Below are 16,459 nucleotides of genomic sequence, written 5' to 3'. Positions count from 1 at the left end.
TGTGTCCCCAACTGCTCTAGTGAGGTTTTCAATCTCTCTAGCTTGGGTAGTTAAAAAAGGATTAGTGTATCAAGTCTTTGGAATTGTTTGAGAATGAATAAAATAAAAAAGTTCAGATATTAAAGAGCAAGAAAATAGAAAATAAATATTTGTATTTATGAGGAAAATAGGAACGGGGTCCATAAGTTCACTAATGGCGTCTCTACAAATAGCATAGGCATGGTTAACAAATTACACGTACATACCAACTAAATTCTAGTGTATATGGCAGATCATACATGTCATGATTACATATAGGCATTACAACATTATATCCATAGACCACTATCCAACATGCATATATAGCTAATAATCCACCCAAAGACTGTTATCCAGCACGGCATCGTGAGTATTAAGTCATAAAATAGAGTATTGCATGCAACGTGAAATAATGTTAACAATTGGGTTCTCTACACCTCATCCATTAAAGAGATAGCGAGATCACCTATATCTTTTATCCTTAGTGGCAATGATACACCCACAGGCGGACCTTTCGGTAGGGTCAGGTTGTCGCTCCATCAATTTTGTTTTACCTATGCAAGCCAGATCGATCACTAAACAAATCCTGCGAAAGAAAACCCTTTTTTATTGGGCTACGAGCACCACCATCGTATTGGGCTGCAAGCACTACCATCTTATTGGGCCATATCTAAGTAGCCATCGATCGTGACCCCAGGCCATGGGCGTTCGATTTCCTTTGTTCGTAGCGGCATGCCAGGGCGGCCCTTCCCGTTCATATGCCATATGTTATAGATCAGCAAGCCATTCGTGACTCGAACGATTTCTCGTGCCCATGCGTTTGGAAAGTGTCATTTTTCTTGTTTGTGCATATAATTTTAATGCATCCAAAATGTTTTAGGACTTAATATTGTAAAATTAGCAACGATTCTTTTCTATTGTGCCATGCAACTTCCTGACTTTATTAATTTGTCACATTTCAGCGTGCCCATGTAGCTCTTTTACATGGAAAAACTATTTGTGTGCATTTTAATTTGTATTGGCTACTTTAGCTTTGCATCAACAAAGATGTAGCTTTTGTGTCCGCCCCACCTAATTTTTTTCCGTCCTCCACCACTGGATACACCAATGAGCTTTCTATTCTAATAGCCACTAAAAATAATCTCTCAAAGCGATCAAACCAAACTGATGACACCACTCCCTCTTGCAGACCGTTCATCAAAACATAACCAGTGAATAAACTAAAAGACTTAGAGAGTATATCATTCTATAAATCATGTTCACATAACCAAAACAAAATCAAAACAACAATTCATCACACCGTGACAAAACACACCATGTTCAAATTGATCATAATCATGGTAGGTAGTTCATGTTATCATTTTACTAAATAACGAGAGAGATAACATGCCACGTAACTACTTTTATGGACAAATAGTCTGAGGCACACATAATCAGGCGAGCAAGAATGTCGATGAAGAAGTCATCGATGATGATATCTCTCACAACCACAATATTGGAAAAGCAATCCTGATTGGATCCCCTTGGATTGCTTCTAGGTGGAGGCAGAAAATTATGCGATAAACATAGCTAAGGGTTTTTGGGGGTATATAAAGCGATCGGGGTGAAGAGGTGCTGGAGGCGGTGCCCAGGGGCTCCACACGCCCCCTCCAAGTGCCCTAGGCCTGGGCCGCGTGGGCCATGAATGTGTAGCGGTTCTTTGGCTGATATAACTCCTTCGATGAAATTTCGAAAGTGACTTTTTCTTGATTTTATATCTCCGTAAAATACCCTTTTTTTTTGCTTCAAAAACACTAAAAATAGCAGTTGGCACTAAATTAATATGTTAGTCCAAAAAAATAATGATGTATAAACCAAAAACAGGCGAAAGGACAAACAAAACCGAACAAAATCTACATAGCTAACAAAAAATTGATGGGCGTAAAAAGTATCTCCACTTGAAGATCCATGTGGAATATATTTACTTTCCTTCTCTTGATAGCTTTTACCAGGGTTTGAAATTTAGCAGACATGCATTTGCTAACTAGGCGTCTAGGCCAGGGTAGAAAGTGTTCCAAACATTTGCCACACAAGGTTCCTACCGATATGACCAGAGCTTGAGAGAGCGGCGGTAGAGCACACAAGCTCGCCTGCTCTGCTTGGCGTACCAATGGGACAAGGACACATTGGTACCTGTGTATTGAATGCGATCGTAGGGGAGGAAAAGGTGCGCAGCGTGCAACAGTATCATACGGTGACTTGGCTGTTTGATTTAACGACAACAACTTGACGGTGCACCGCACCGTTTGGTACAGGACGCAGTTGTCGGTGCATAACGACTGAGGACCAGCGGCTTGGAGCAGTGTTGATGCATGCATGCAAGGGTGGATTCCAGCTTTTCCTTCACGTATGTGGTGAATCTGTGTGCATGCATGGCATTGGCTGATGCATGTTTTTTTACGAAAATCCATTTATGCACCCGAGCTCATCTGCACCCGCGCTGATGAAAAAAATTAAAACAAATACTAGAAAAATTCAAAAAATTCCAAATAAAATTTGTGTGGTAGACAATTTGATGCGTGAGGCCTGCTCCAAATTTCAAGTCATTTGGACATATGAGCAGCTCTCAGCAAAAAAGATAAATTGAGGGTCTGTAAAAATGTTTACTGTTCATGCACTGTTTTGGCCCGTTTTGTCTTTTTGCTGAGAGCTGATCATATGTCCAAATGATTTAAAATTTGGAGCGGGCCTCGGGCATCAAATTGTCTACCACACAAATTTTATTTGGAATTTTTTAAATTTGTTTTGAATTTTTTATGAATTTTTTTTCTAACCGGGTGCAGATGAGCCTGGGCACCAAAACGCCCCACTCGTTTTTTATCCCTACTTGTACTCCATCTGGTCTTGACAAACTCAGGTGTTCTTCGTTGAATGGATGGATTTCAGAGACGACAACTTGACTGACAAAGTTTGACCGCACATCTCCGCGTACACCATGCACAAAGTGAATATCTCGCCCAAAAAATGTTGTACTGTATTTTTGCATTTTTGTACAAATCACACACCAGCAGGCCTGAAGTTGTCCCATGAACACTGAGCTCAGTGCAGCGACCTTGTGCATCAGATATTTGGCAACCTTGATGAAGATGCTGGAGTCCTGTACACTGAGTTCATTGACAGGCTTGCTGGTGTGCAAGGAGCCAGCCCGGACACACATGATGTGCCTGTCGTTGCAAGTCCATTTCGCCAAGACACACTTGATGTGCCTGTCGTTGTACGTAGTATGTAGTACGTAGGATTTTTTTTGCTAGACTTAGGAGATTAAATGGGAGAGAGGCGGATGCAGAATGACTAATCTGAGGTGTGATTGGTCACTATTCACGGACGCGCTCGCTCGCGTCCGCGGACGTTTGAGGGGCCGGATTTGCAAAGTTCTGTTGTAGATGCTCTAAATTGATTTGCCTGAGGTTCCCGTCTACACGTGGGCCGTGACGGCAGTTATTCAATCTTAACAATTGTTCGAATGTTTGGGTCGCGCATGCAACAAAAAATAATGGCAAACGTGTTTTTAATTTTCAAAAAGTTAGTGCAAATAAAGAATGTTCATGAATTTCCCAAAAATGTTCATAGTTTAATAAAAATGTTTGCGAATTGGAAAATTTGTTTGTGAATACAAAAAGGTTCGCGTATTTGAAAAATATTGTTCACTGATTCAAAAAACATTTGTGAATTCGATAAATGTTGGCGGTGAATTCAAATAATGTTGATGGTTTAAAAAGTGTCTGCGAATACGAAATGTGTTCACGGCAAATTCAAGAAACGTTGGCCAATTCAAAATATGTTCAAGTATTCTAGAAAAATGTTTAAGTATTCAATTTTTTTTGTGAATTCGAATATAGTTTACGAATTCAGAAATGTTCATGAATTCGTCAAGAATTCTGAAACAATTCATGTACTCAATTTTTTTCACATACTCAAACATTGTTCGAAGATTCAAAAATTATATGCGAATTCGAAATATGTTCGCAATGAATTCATAAAATGTCCTTGGTTTCAAACAATCTCCGCGAATACGAAATAAGTTCGTGGCTTTTTGAAAAATATCTGTGAATTCAAGATATGTTCAAGTATACTGGAAAAAATGTTCTTGTATTCAAAAAAAGTTCTGAACTCAAATATTTGTTCATGAATTCAAAAATATTTGAGAATTGGAAATATGTTCGCAGAAAATTAGAAAAACATTCATGAATTCCATAAATGTTCATGGTGAATTCATAAGATGTTCACGAATTCAATAAATGTACGTGCGCAAAATCAGAAAATAATCCTAAATTCATAAAATGTTCACATATTGAAAAACTTTTTGCAAAATAAAAAAATGTTAACGTCTTCAAACAAAATCACGGACTGAAGAAAATGTTCACCACTACAAAAAATGCTCACCAATTTGAAACATGTTGGCGGCAAATTCAAAAAAGTTTGGGAATGCAAAAATATGTTCACGTATTCGAGAAAGAATGTTCACGTATCAAAAAAAAAGTTTCACAACTGTAATATTGTTCACGAGTTCAAAAAAGTTCGCATATAAAAAATATGTTCAAGCATTCGAGAAAAATGCTGACATATGGCAGCATGCTCACGTCTTGCTCACGTCATTCGATAAGACGGAGCTGCTTCGCCTAATCGCCAGCTTGAAGATATTCGTGTGGTATATTGCGAAGGCAGCGTGCTCACGTCATGTTCAAACATTGGAGAAAAATGCTCACGTATTTGCGAAGGCAGCATGCGCTTGAACAGGGCCGCGGGCACAAGACGGAGCTGGCCTCCTGTGCCAGGACGACGTTACGGAGGCTCTGCTGAATAACTCAGAGCAACAGTAAATCAATATCTGGCCCACTGACGCAATGGTGCCGGGTCTATCAGAAAAGAACAGTAGACAATACCGGGAGCAGGCGAGGACGAGCACTCTTGTGAATTCTCGCAGAGCTTGTCAACTAACTTTATAACTGGATTCTCCTTGGAGAGAAGAGCTTCTAACGATGTACTAGAAACTACAATCTACCAGGAGCTAATATGAATGATATATTCATCTTTAATGTAATGATCAACCACTTGGGTCTTATTGACCTTACGATTATAGGGTATGCGTTCGCCTAGAGCAACATGCATGATCACCCCATGTTAGAACAGTTAGCTAGACTGGTTTTCGATGACACACACTTGGACCCTGCGATTCCCCAATACCATGGAAAATCATCAGAATTGTCACACTTCAGATCATTTGCCATGTACCATCGTCATTGAAACTTCAACTCCTACGGCCTTAGTTCTTTATTATTTTGCACCCATGCGGCAAACTATTTTTAACTTGTGATTTTTTGGAATACTTTTCACTAGAAACGTAAATACCCTATTTTTAGGTATATAAACATACCAATCTAAGAAGCTATATGAACAAACAATGAGTTAGACGCGTCCAGTTTGATCCACTTAGCAGATCTAGAAAACACGCATTGCTTTCATTCCTCCGGGAGAAGAAACAAAGGCGATCTCGCCTCCATCCGTCAGGGCGCCTTCCTCCGCCGCCATTCTCCGGCGGCTCCCCTCCGCTGATGACCTCGGTCGTTGGTGGTGAGGGGGGTCGCCGGATGCACGCGTGTGAATTGTTTTAGGCATTAGTTTTTTAGGGGTTTGGGTTGTTCATCGTCTTGACTTCGACGGTGGCGATGACGGTGCCGACTAATAGATCTTCAGATCCTTCCACAACAAGGCGATCTGCTTTTCTGGTTGATTTGGAAACCAGTCTGTTCAAGTAAGGGTGATGCGGCGGCGGCGGCATCCTCGTGGTGGACCTGTGTCCTCGAACTCCACCATTGCGACAACGTTTGCTCCAACGCCGGTGCGAAGCTTGGGAGGTAGTCCAGGAGCGGATGAAGATTGTGGTCTGCATCGGCGGCATCTGGAAGATGGTGGATCATGTGTTGGGTTCATGGTTCGTGGCAGGCAGATATGATTTCCTCCTTCAATGTCTTAGTTGGGCGGGGGTGCCAGATCTGGAGTTCGATGGCGTATCTGGGGTGTTGCCCCGGTTTGATTCGTTCAACGGCAGTGGCTTCGACTTTATTGGCGAGCCACCTTGGAGGTCCGCAAAGCTGCATATCAGCGATGGAGCCGCGTCAAGCTCGGGTGTGGAGGTGGTCCGTCATTTTCTCCTTTGGTGGCTGCTATGATGGTGTCAGAGGCAGGTGACGGGCGTTGGTGTCAAGCTCAGATGATTCTTCGGTCTTGTTTGTAATTTTACTTCTTGGCTGGTGTTCCTGTGTGCAAAGGCTAGTCTTCTGCCATCTTTTTAGTTTTGTCACATCAGTATGTACGTGACTTATACTATGATCCTTATGATATAAATGAGACATGTATAACCATGCAAAAGAAAACAATGAGTTAGACGAAACATCTTCTCTTGATTTGTTATTCTTTTTTATATATTATCCATCACAGCGAACACTAAAATGTATATTTTAAAGAAGTGTCAAAATGTTCTTATATCATGAGACGAAGGAGCAAATTTTAAAGAAAATAAAAAAATGCTATTTTGGAAGTAGAAAAACATATATGCTAATGGGCCGCGCAAATACCCGGCCCATTTTACTGGTGCTTGAGGCGAAGCTGGGTTCACTTGCGCTAAATGCCGCAGGCGCGAAGCATTCTCCGACTGGCCGTGTGAAACGGGGAATAGTTTGGTTTGCATCGCGTTCCTTTCCTAAAAAGAAAAACAATTCAAAATTCCCGCGGGCGCGAAGTATTCTCCGACTGATAAGAGCGGTACGCGCCCGCGCCGCCCGGTCGTCGATTACATATAGCGCCGCCGACCGCCCGGTGACCAACACCATCTACAACTTTGCCACTTCGGATCAGCCCGGTGCAGCTATGGCGATGTCGAAGCATGCCGCCGGCCCCGCCGCCGTCGCTGGCCCAGTAGTCGTGCGCCAGGTCGAGGCGACCACGATCTGCTTCTCCGAGGATCCCGCGCCGGCCAACACCGGCTACCTGTTCGCGGTGATGGTGACGTGCTACGTGAAGCGGTCCCTGGACTTCCGCGGGCACGGCCAGCGCCCGTACGTGCTGGAGCAGGAGTACATCGAGGAGGGCGGCGACACCGCCACCACGTTCCTCGTCAGAGACCTCTCCACGCTCCGGAGCGACGGCGCCTGCCGCTGGGCCCTCCGCGGGATGCTGGCGGAGCTGTCGCAGGTCCGGGCGCTCGACCTTCCCGAGGACGAGTGGGACGCCGTCGTGCCGGCGGACGTCGTGCCGCAGATCGTCCGCCTGGCGCGCGGCGACGACGCCAGCTACGGCTTCACCTTCTGCTTCGCGATGGAGGTGAACCGGCGGTTCATACACGGCGAGCTGGCCCTCCTGATGGCTTGCAAGGAGTGGGAGCTGGGCGGCAGCAAGAGGGCCGACGACTGCCCGATCTGCTTGGATGGCCTGGAGCTGGAGGGACAGCCCGCCGTGGAGCTGCCGTGCAAGCACCCGTTCCACAGCCAGTGCATTTCCACATGGTTTTCCAAGGAGACAACGTGCCCGATGTGCCGTGGCGACGTGAGGCTCTGTGCCCTGCCGGAGTTTCTCAACCTGTAGTGCACTGGGAAGATGTAGGACTCAAGGCCTAGCCCAGCAGCCAAGCAGTACCCTATTTTTAGCAATTTCCTCTATCTATCATTCTTTTTCCAGAAAGAGTGCCAAGCTATTATCTGTAAGTGTGTCAATTTCAGTTTGAGTCGGTTATTATCTGTTAAGTTCGTTGCTAATTAAAAGAAATGGAACTGGGCTGGGCTTGAGACTTCACTATATCCATTGTTCCAGCCTTCTAGTAAGTTTAAAGATTGGCTATACATTCATTCATGTTTTTGCAGGTGAGATACTTGTATTATTTTCTCGCAAAAAAAGTTGCTTGTATTATTCAAACAACAGGGTCACAATCAGTTTCACATAGTTCAACGGTATCAGAAAGACCAGACCCCAACCAGCTATACATTATTCACTCGACCAAGGTAATGGATCCCGGATGAAAGAAAATCTCGTGGGGCACCGATTGAGGTATTTGGTTACCACGGTAACCGAAAAATGCCGGACAATTACTGAACAATTATTTTAAATGAATTTTGAATCTGGATAAAATTCATCCAAAATTCAGTCAAATTTGATTCAAATTCAAATTTAATTTTTTCGGCCTGGTAAGGCAACTTCTCATGGTGTACTGTGATTTGCGGTTACCGCCCCTGGTAACCAATTTTTATGCTCGGTACCCAAATTTTAGCAGTTTCCTCTATCTATCTATCTCACCCTTTTTTCCCGCAAAAAAAAAAATCTATCTCACCCTTTTTTCCTGCAAAAAAAATATATCTCACCCTTTATCATAAAAATTCTATCTGTCTATCTATCTATCTATCTATCTATCTATCTATCTATCTTTTCATCTCAAACAAAATATATCTATTCTTTGTTCCAGAAATGTTAAGTTATTTTTCTCAAAAGAAAAAAGAAACGTTAAGTTATTATCTTTAAGTTTTTCACTTTCAGTTTCAGTCAGTTATTATCTATCAAGTTCGTTGAGAACAGAAATGGAATTGGCATGGGCTTGAGACTTCAGTATATATACATTGTTCCTGAAAGTCCTAATTTGAGGTCGAGCTCAAATGCTCTTGGCACGAATCCCGAAAGGATTTACAAAGAGTAACCACACTGATTGTATTTGAGTAGCATGACGAAAGAAGCAACATAAAGTGGCATGACAAAATAAAGGATCAAGTTCGCCTATCTGATTTTCGTCCTATTAGCTTATGCAATGTCATCTATAAATCAGTTGCAAAGTGTCTAGTTAATAGACTGCAACCGATACTCAACGAGATATTCTCTCTGTATCATAGTGCTTTCGTACCTTTGAATGCACTTTGAAGGTTGATAACAGATAATGCTTTGCTAGCCTTTGAATGTCTTCATTATACTCAGCATGAGAAGATCCCGGCTAATAGTTTTAGTTCATATAAACTTGACCTGTCAAAATCTTATGATCGTGTTGATTGGGTGTTATTGGAGCAAGCGATGCAAAACTTGGGCTTCGCTCACCAGTGGGTAAGGTGGATTATGATATGTGTTATCTTGGTGAGGTACTCCGTTAAATTCAATGGAGCCTGCTTGGATTCCTTTGCACCGTCTTGACGGTTACAGCAAGGTGATCCCATATCTCCTTTTTGTGTTCCTATTTTAGCTAACGGTCTATCTGCGTTGCTAAGACAGGGTGTGCAAGCCAATGCCATCATTTTGGGTAAGGTGTGTCCGCGGGCGCCAGGGGTGTCACATCTTCTATTTGCGGATGGCACACTTCTCTTTGTCAGGGCTTGCTTGGTCCAAGCTCAATCGGTTAAGAATGTCATTAAGAGCTATGAGAGAGTTACATGACAGCTAATTAGTCCTAAAAACTGCTCGATTCAGTTTGGGGACAGTTGTCTAGTGCATACACAACAGGAAGTTAAACAGATTCCGGAGGTATAAAGAGCTCACTTTGAGGGCAAGTACCTTGGATACCCAACACCAGATGGTAGGATGCATAAAGGCAAGTTCCAGATGCTGTAGGAAAGCATCACAAGCAGAGTTTTAGTTTGGGCTGACACATTGTCATCAGCTGCGAAGGATATAATGATAAAAACATTGCACGAGCAATTCCTACATACATTATAGGGGTCTTCAAGTTGCCTTGTTCAATGTGCGATGACTTAATGAGGCTTGTCAGGAATTTTTGGTGGGGGTGTCTAAACAAGGAAAGAGGAAGACACACTGGGCTTGTGGGATGAATTCAACCAGCCAAAGGCACAATGTGGACTTGGTTTTCGCTATTTCAGGATTTTGAACCAAGCCCTCGTCGCTCGCCAAGCTTGGCGTCTTCTAATGCACCTAGAGACCCTATGCGCCCAGGTACTCAAGGCGAGATACTATCCTAACGGTGAACTTGAGGGTGCTGTTTTTGCAGGTAAAGCATCCCCAACGTGGCATGCCATACAACATGGGATGGAACTGCTCAAGAAGGGCCTCACCTGGAAGGTTGGAAATGGGGAGCGGGTGTGTATATGGCGCGGCCCCTGGCTGCCTGGCCTCCGTCATATCGACTTACTACCGCTCATGGCACATGCAGATTGCAGCGGGTGGCTGAGCTTCTAGATGCTAATGGACAATGGAACATGGTGCTGCTACAGAATCATTTCAACGTGGCAGACATTGGATGCATCACCAACACCAACCCCTTGTTGCAGCGCTTGGACGATGTCCTTGCATGGGCTCCAGACCCACGTGGTATATTCACCGTGCGGAGTGCTTAGTATGTTGGCCTTTAGGAATTTAATAAAACAAATCGGTGCGCCATGGGCAAGGCACTGGAAGGCACACGTGCCGTCTGGAAGGCATTGTGGGGCTATGGGCAGTCTATGGCAGTCTATGGTACGATCTTCACCGGTCTTCCGCATGCAAGGATCTTCACCGAGTTCCAGTGGAAGAAGAGAGTGTCGGTGAAGATCGTACTTGGAGTCCCTCAAACCGTCGATGAACGATTCCGTAAACCATACACGAACAGTCCCTCGGACTGAAGACCGAAAGCACGGCCTCTCTACTTTGTTGCAACATCTTCACTAGCACCATCTCATCTCCAAACCCTAGTTCTTCCCTTACTTTCAATCTTTGTATAAAACCTTAGATTGGTACATTGGGGTGCTAGTTGTGTGGATTACATCCTGTAGTTGATATTAGTTGGTTTACTTGGTGGAAGACTATATGTTCAGATTGTTCATCATATATTTATGTCCTCTGATCAAGAACATGAATATGATTTTTGAGTAGTTTCATTTGTTATTGAGGACATGGGAGAAGTCTTGTTATAGGTAATCATGTGAAGTTGGTTCCTATTCAATGTTTTGATGATATGTTGTGTTGTTCTTCCTCTAGTGGTGTCATGTGAACGTCAACTACATAACACTTCATCATGCTTGGGCCTAGGGAAAGGTGATACATACCAAACGGAGTCCAAATGCTACGAAATGTTTTGAAGACTTTTTTTGGACCAGAAGGGACCCTAGAAGCTTCAAGAGAAGACCTAAAGTACCACGAGGCAGCGACAAGCCTACCAAGCACGCCCTACAGGCTTGTGGGCCCCTCGTGGCACCTCCTGACCTAATTCTAGCGCTATAAATTCCCATGTATTCCCAATACATCAGGGAGCCACCCGAAATACTTTTTCCGCCGCCGCAAGTTTCTATTCTTGCGAGATCCCATTCGGGGGCCTTCTCAGGTACTCTATCGGAGGGGGAATCAATCACGGAGGGCTTCTGCATCAACCTTGCCGCCTTCTGCTGATGTGTGAGTAGTTTACCATAGACCTACGGGTCCATAGCTAGTAGCTATATGGCTTCTTCTCTCTCTTTGATCTTCCATACAATGTTCTCCTCGATGTTCTTGGAGTTCTATTCGATGTAATCCTTTTTTGCGGTGTGTTTGTTGGGATCCGATGAATTGTGGGTTTATGATCAGATTATTCACAAATACTATTTGAGTCTTCTCTGAACTCTTTTATGCACGATTATTATAGTTTCGTATTTCTCCCCGATCTATTGATTTGGTTTGGCCAACTAGATTGATTTATCTTTGCAATGGGAGAGGTGCTTTGTAATGGGTCCAATCCTGCGGTGCTCTATATCCCTATGACAGAAAGGGACAAGACACGTATTTGCATTGCTGCCATTAAGGATAAAACGATGGCGTTTATTCATATTGATTGAGTTTACTTTGTCTACATCATGTCATCTTGCTTAAGGCGTCACTCCGTTCTTTATGAACATAATACCCTAGATGCATGCTGGATAGCGCTCGATGTGTGGAGTAATAGTAGTAGATGCAGGCAGGAGTCGGTCTACTTGTCCTGGACATTATGCCTATATACATGATCATTGCCTTGAATATCGTCATAACTATGCGCTTTTCTATCAATTGCCCAACAATAATTTGTTGACCCACCATATGCTATGTTCAAGAGAGAAGCCTCTAGTGAAAACTATGGCCCCAGGTCTATATTTATCATATATTAAAATACAAAAATACTTTTCTGTAATTTATTTACGTTTATTTTATTTTGTGTTTTTGTTTATCTATCTATCACTACGAAATTTGATCCTTGCAATTAACCGCCAAGGGATTGACAACCCCTTGTTTGCGTTGGGTGAAAGTATTTGTTATTTGGGTACCCTTGTTATTTTGTGTGTAGGTGCTGTTCACGAGGTGTCACGTGGTTCTCCTATTGGATTGATAACCTTGGTTCTTAAGTGATGGAAACACTTATCTCTACTGTACTGCATCATCCTCTGCTCTTCGACGAAATCCCAACGCAGCTAACAAGTAGCAGAAGCCATCGTTGAATTAGTTTGTACATGATAGGTTGCAGGACTGACAGAAATCTAAACCCCAGTTTATTAGTTGTTCGGTAAGGGGCTGTTTTGGATCCATATATTTCATCATATGGTTAGATTTATCTGAATTCTTCTGTTGTAGTTGTGGGTTCTTGTGAGAGGGGATAATCATAAGTAGGTTGTTTGTTCAAGTAAGAATATCACCTTAGCTTTGATCCACCCACATGACAACTTATCAAAGCAATGAACGTGGATCAATGAATCGTGGGGAAAGTAACTAGATGAAATTTTCTTGTGTCCTTGAGAACGTTCTAATCACTATAAGAAGTACTTCTGGTTTGTCCTTAGCAATAGTAAGGATTGGGACACCTTGCTGCACCTTGTTACTTTTGCTACTTGTCACTTGTCATGAACGCACATTGGGTGGCGGCTGCTTGGTTGATTGGAAGATGGTGTGCTCTCCCAAGGAATATGGCGGCTTAGGTGTCCACAACGTGTTCCTGCTCAACCAATCCCTACATGTGCGGTGGTGTTGGATCCAGAGAGTGTGCGAGGACAAACCCCGTGTTGGCTTCCCTCTGGTGGTCACCAAGGAGGCCGAGGGCATCTTCGGCGCCATGCTTAAGTGCTCGCTTGGCAACGGCCCTAAGCTTTTTGTCTGGACCGACAAGTGGCTGGATGGTCGGAGCATCGAGCAACTGGCCCCAAACATGACCTCCTTGAGGGAGTCCTGGATTAGGGGGTCCTCGGACAGCCGGACTATATACTTTGGCCGGACTGTTGGACTATGAAGATATAAGATTGAAGACTTCATCCCGTGTCCGGATGGGACTCTCCTTGGCGTGGAAGGCAAGCTTGGCAATACGGATATGTATATCTCCTCCCTTGTAACCAACTTTGTGTAACCCTAGCCCCCTCCGGTGTCTATATAAACCGGAGGGTTTAGTCCGTAGGACAAAAAACAACCATACCATAGGCTAGCTTCTAGGGTTTAGCCTCTACGATCTCGTGGTAGATCAACTCTTGTAATACTCATATCATCAAGATCAATCAAGCAGGAAGTAGGGTATTACCTCCATCGAGAGGGCTCGAACCTTGGTAAACATCGTGTCCCCCGCCTCCTGTTACCATCCGCCTTAGACGCATAGTTCGGGACCCCCTACCCGAGATTCGCCGGTTTTGACACCAACATTGGTGCTTTCATTGAGAGTTCCACTGTGCCGTCACGACAAGGTTTGATGGCCCCTTCGATCATCAGCAACGATGCGGTCCAGGGTGAGGTTTTCCTCCCCGGACAGATCTTCGTGTTCGGCGGCTTCTTACTGCAGGCCAACTCGCTTGGCCATCTAGAGCAGATCGAGAGCTACGCCCCTAGCGATCGGGTCAGGTTTGGAAACTTGATCCATACTGCCGACATCCGCGGAGACTTGATCTTCGACGGATTCGAGCCCATGTCAGGTGCGCCGCACAATCATGACAAGCATGACTTAACTCTGCCGTCGGACAGTGTTCGGGAAATCACACCTGCAACTACTCCGGCCCTCAATCCGGAACAAATTACACCATCTGAGAATGGGTGGATAGACCCCGCCACGGAGGCCGCACTCTCAGAGGCGATAGAGCCGAATACTTACCTCACCTCCAACGAGAGCCGTGTTGCCGAACCGTTGGATTCGTCCCCGGCCACGGGCTCCGAGCCGCTTGCGTCCGTGCCTATCGAATCCGATTGGGCACCGATCATGGAGTTTACCTCCGCGGATATCTTTCAGCACTCACCTTTTGGCGATGTGCTAAATTCATTGAGGTCTCTCTCCTTGTCAGGAGATCCTTGGCCGAACAATGTCCGGCTAGATTGGGATGCGGATGACGAAGAAATTCGCTCCCCACCCACCACCCACTTAGTAGCCACTGTCGACGACTTAACCGACATGCTTGACTTCGGCTCTGAAGACATCGACGGTATGGACGACGATGCAGGAGACGAACAAGAAGCACCGCCCACAGGGCGCTGGACGGCCACCTCATCATATGATATATATATATATATATATATATATATATATATATATATATATATATATATATATATATATATATATATGATGGATACACCCAAAGAAAACAATGACGAGGAACAGAAGGATAAAGCAAAGGATGGCTCCCTCGAGAAGCAATCAAAGCGATGGCATAGGCGCCGTTCCAAATCCCGCCTCGGCAAAAACAGTGATAACAGCGCAAGAAAGAGTGATACCCCGGTCGACTCCAGAGGAAACGACAACCACACCGACCCAACGACAGAGCAGGATGAGCCAGCGGACGGCAAACACATCACGGAGTCGCTGTCCGATAACGGCGACGCCGAGCGTCAAGCTAATCAACCTGTCTCGGGAGAGGAGAACAGTCCGGACAACGATGCACACATCATCCCGGAAAGGCACTTGGAACAAGAGAACCTCCGTAGAAGGCTTATTGCCACCGCGAGGAGTCTGAAGAAACAGAAGCAAAGGCTTAAGGCCGCGCAGAATACGCTCAACATTAGATGGAACAAAGTGCTCGACACTGAAGAAAAGTATGGTGGTAGTTGCCATACAAAGAGCTATCCAAAGTGCAAGCTGTTGCCTGAGTTCGATGATGAGGCCGTAGAGCCTACACAGCCGAAGAATCAAACGACCGATCAGCCGGATCGACCACCTCGTGGCCTCGATAGGGCGGCTAACGGGGCCGCACATAAGTCGACACACGATTTACTTGAGGACTTGCGCCAAAAATCCGGTGTGACCAAGTCCATCTATGGATCGAGGAAGCGCGCTCCGGCACAAAATCAAAACCGAATACTACAACCGTCCGAACGCCATGATACATCCAAATACAGGGGTGCCGCACACCCCCTATGTTTCACCGATGAGGTGCTGGATCATGAATTTCCAGAGGGATTTAAACCCGTGAACATAGAGGCATACGACGGAACGACGGACCCTGGGGTCTGGATTGAGGATTTCATCCTCCACATCCATATGCCTCGCGGAGACGATCTCCACGCCATCAAATACTTGCCCCTCAAGCTGAAGGGACCAGCTTGGCACTGGCTGAAGAGCCTCCCTGAAAATTCAATTGGAAGTTGGGAGGAGCTCGAGGATGCTTTTAGGGCCAACTTTCAAGGGACCTATGTCCGACCTCCGAACGCAGACGATTTAAGTCATATAATTCAACAGCCCGGAGAGTCAGCCCGAAAGCTTTGGAACAGATTTCTCACTAAGAAGAACCAAATCATCGATTGCCCGGACGCCGAAGCCTTAGCATCTTTCAAACACAGCGTCCGAGACGGATGGCTCGCCAGACACCTCGGCCAAGAAAAACCGAGGACAATGGCAGCCCTAACAAGCCTCATGACCCGCTTTTGCGCGGGCGAAGATAGCTGGCTGGCCCGTAGTAGCACCAGCGACCCAGGCACATCTGAAGTCCGGGATGGCAATGGAAAACTATGACGCAGTAAAAGCAAGCGTCAAAATAACGAAGACAGTCCAGACAACACTATGGTCAACGCCGGATTCAGGGGCTCTCGACCCGGTCAACGGAAAAAGCCTTTCAAAGTCAACAGAGATGGACCGTCCAGCCTAAATAAGATTCTAGACAAATTATGCCAGATTCATGGCACCTCCGATAAACCTGCAAACCATACCCACAGAGAATGCTGGGTCTTCAAGCAGGCCGGCAAGCTAAATGTCGAACACAAGGGGAGGGAGACACCAAGCGAAGACGAGGATGAGCCTCGACAACAAAACACTGGGGGACATAAAAAATTCCCACCAGAGGTCTAAACAGTGAACGTGATTCACGTAACAAGGAGAAGGAGCAGACCTGCACTCCGAGACATATGCGCCTTAGAGCCCGTCACCCCTAAGTTCAACCCTTGGTCGGACTACCCGATTGCCTTCGATCGCAGGGATCATCTGACAAGTATCCGACACGGAGGATTGGCTGCCTTGGTGCTAGACCCAATTATCGACGGATAC

Source organism: Aegilops tauschii, chromosome 3 (genome assembly GCF_002575655.3).
Source record: "Aegilops tauschii subsp. strangulata cultivar AL8/78 chromosome 3, Aet v6.0, whole genome shotgun sequence".
Lineage (NCBI taxonomy): Eukaryota > Viridiplantae > Streptophyta > Magnoliopsida > Poales > Poaceae > Aegilops > Aegilops tauschii.
Note: the sequence above shows the minus strand (reverse complement) of the source record.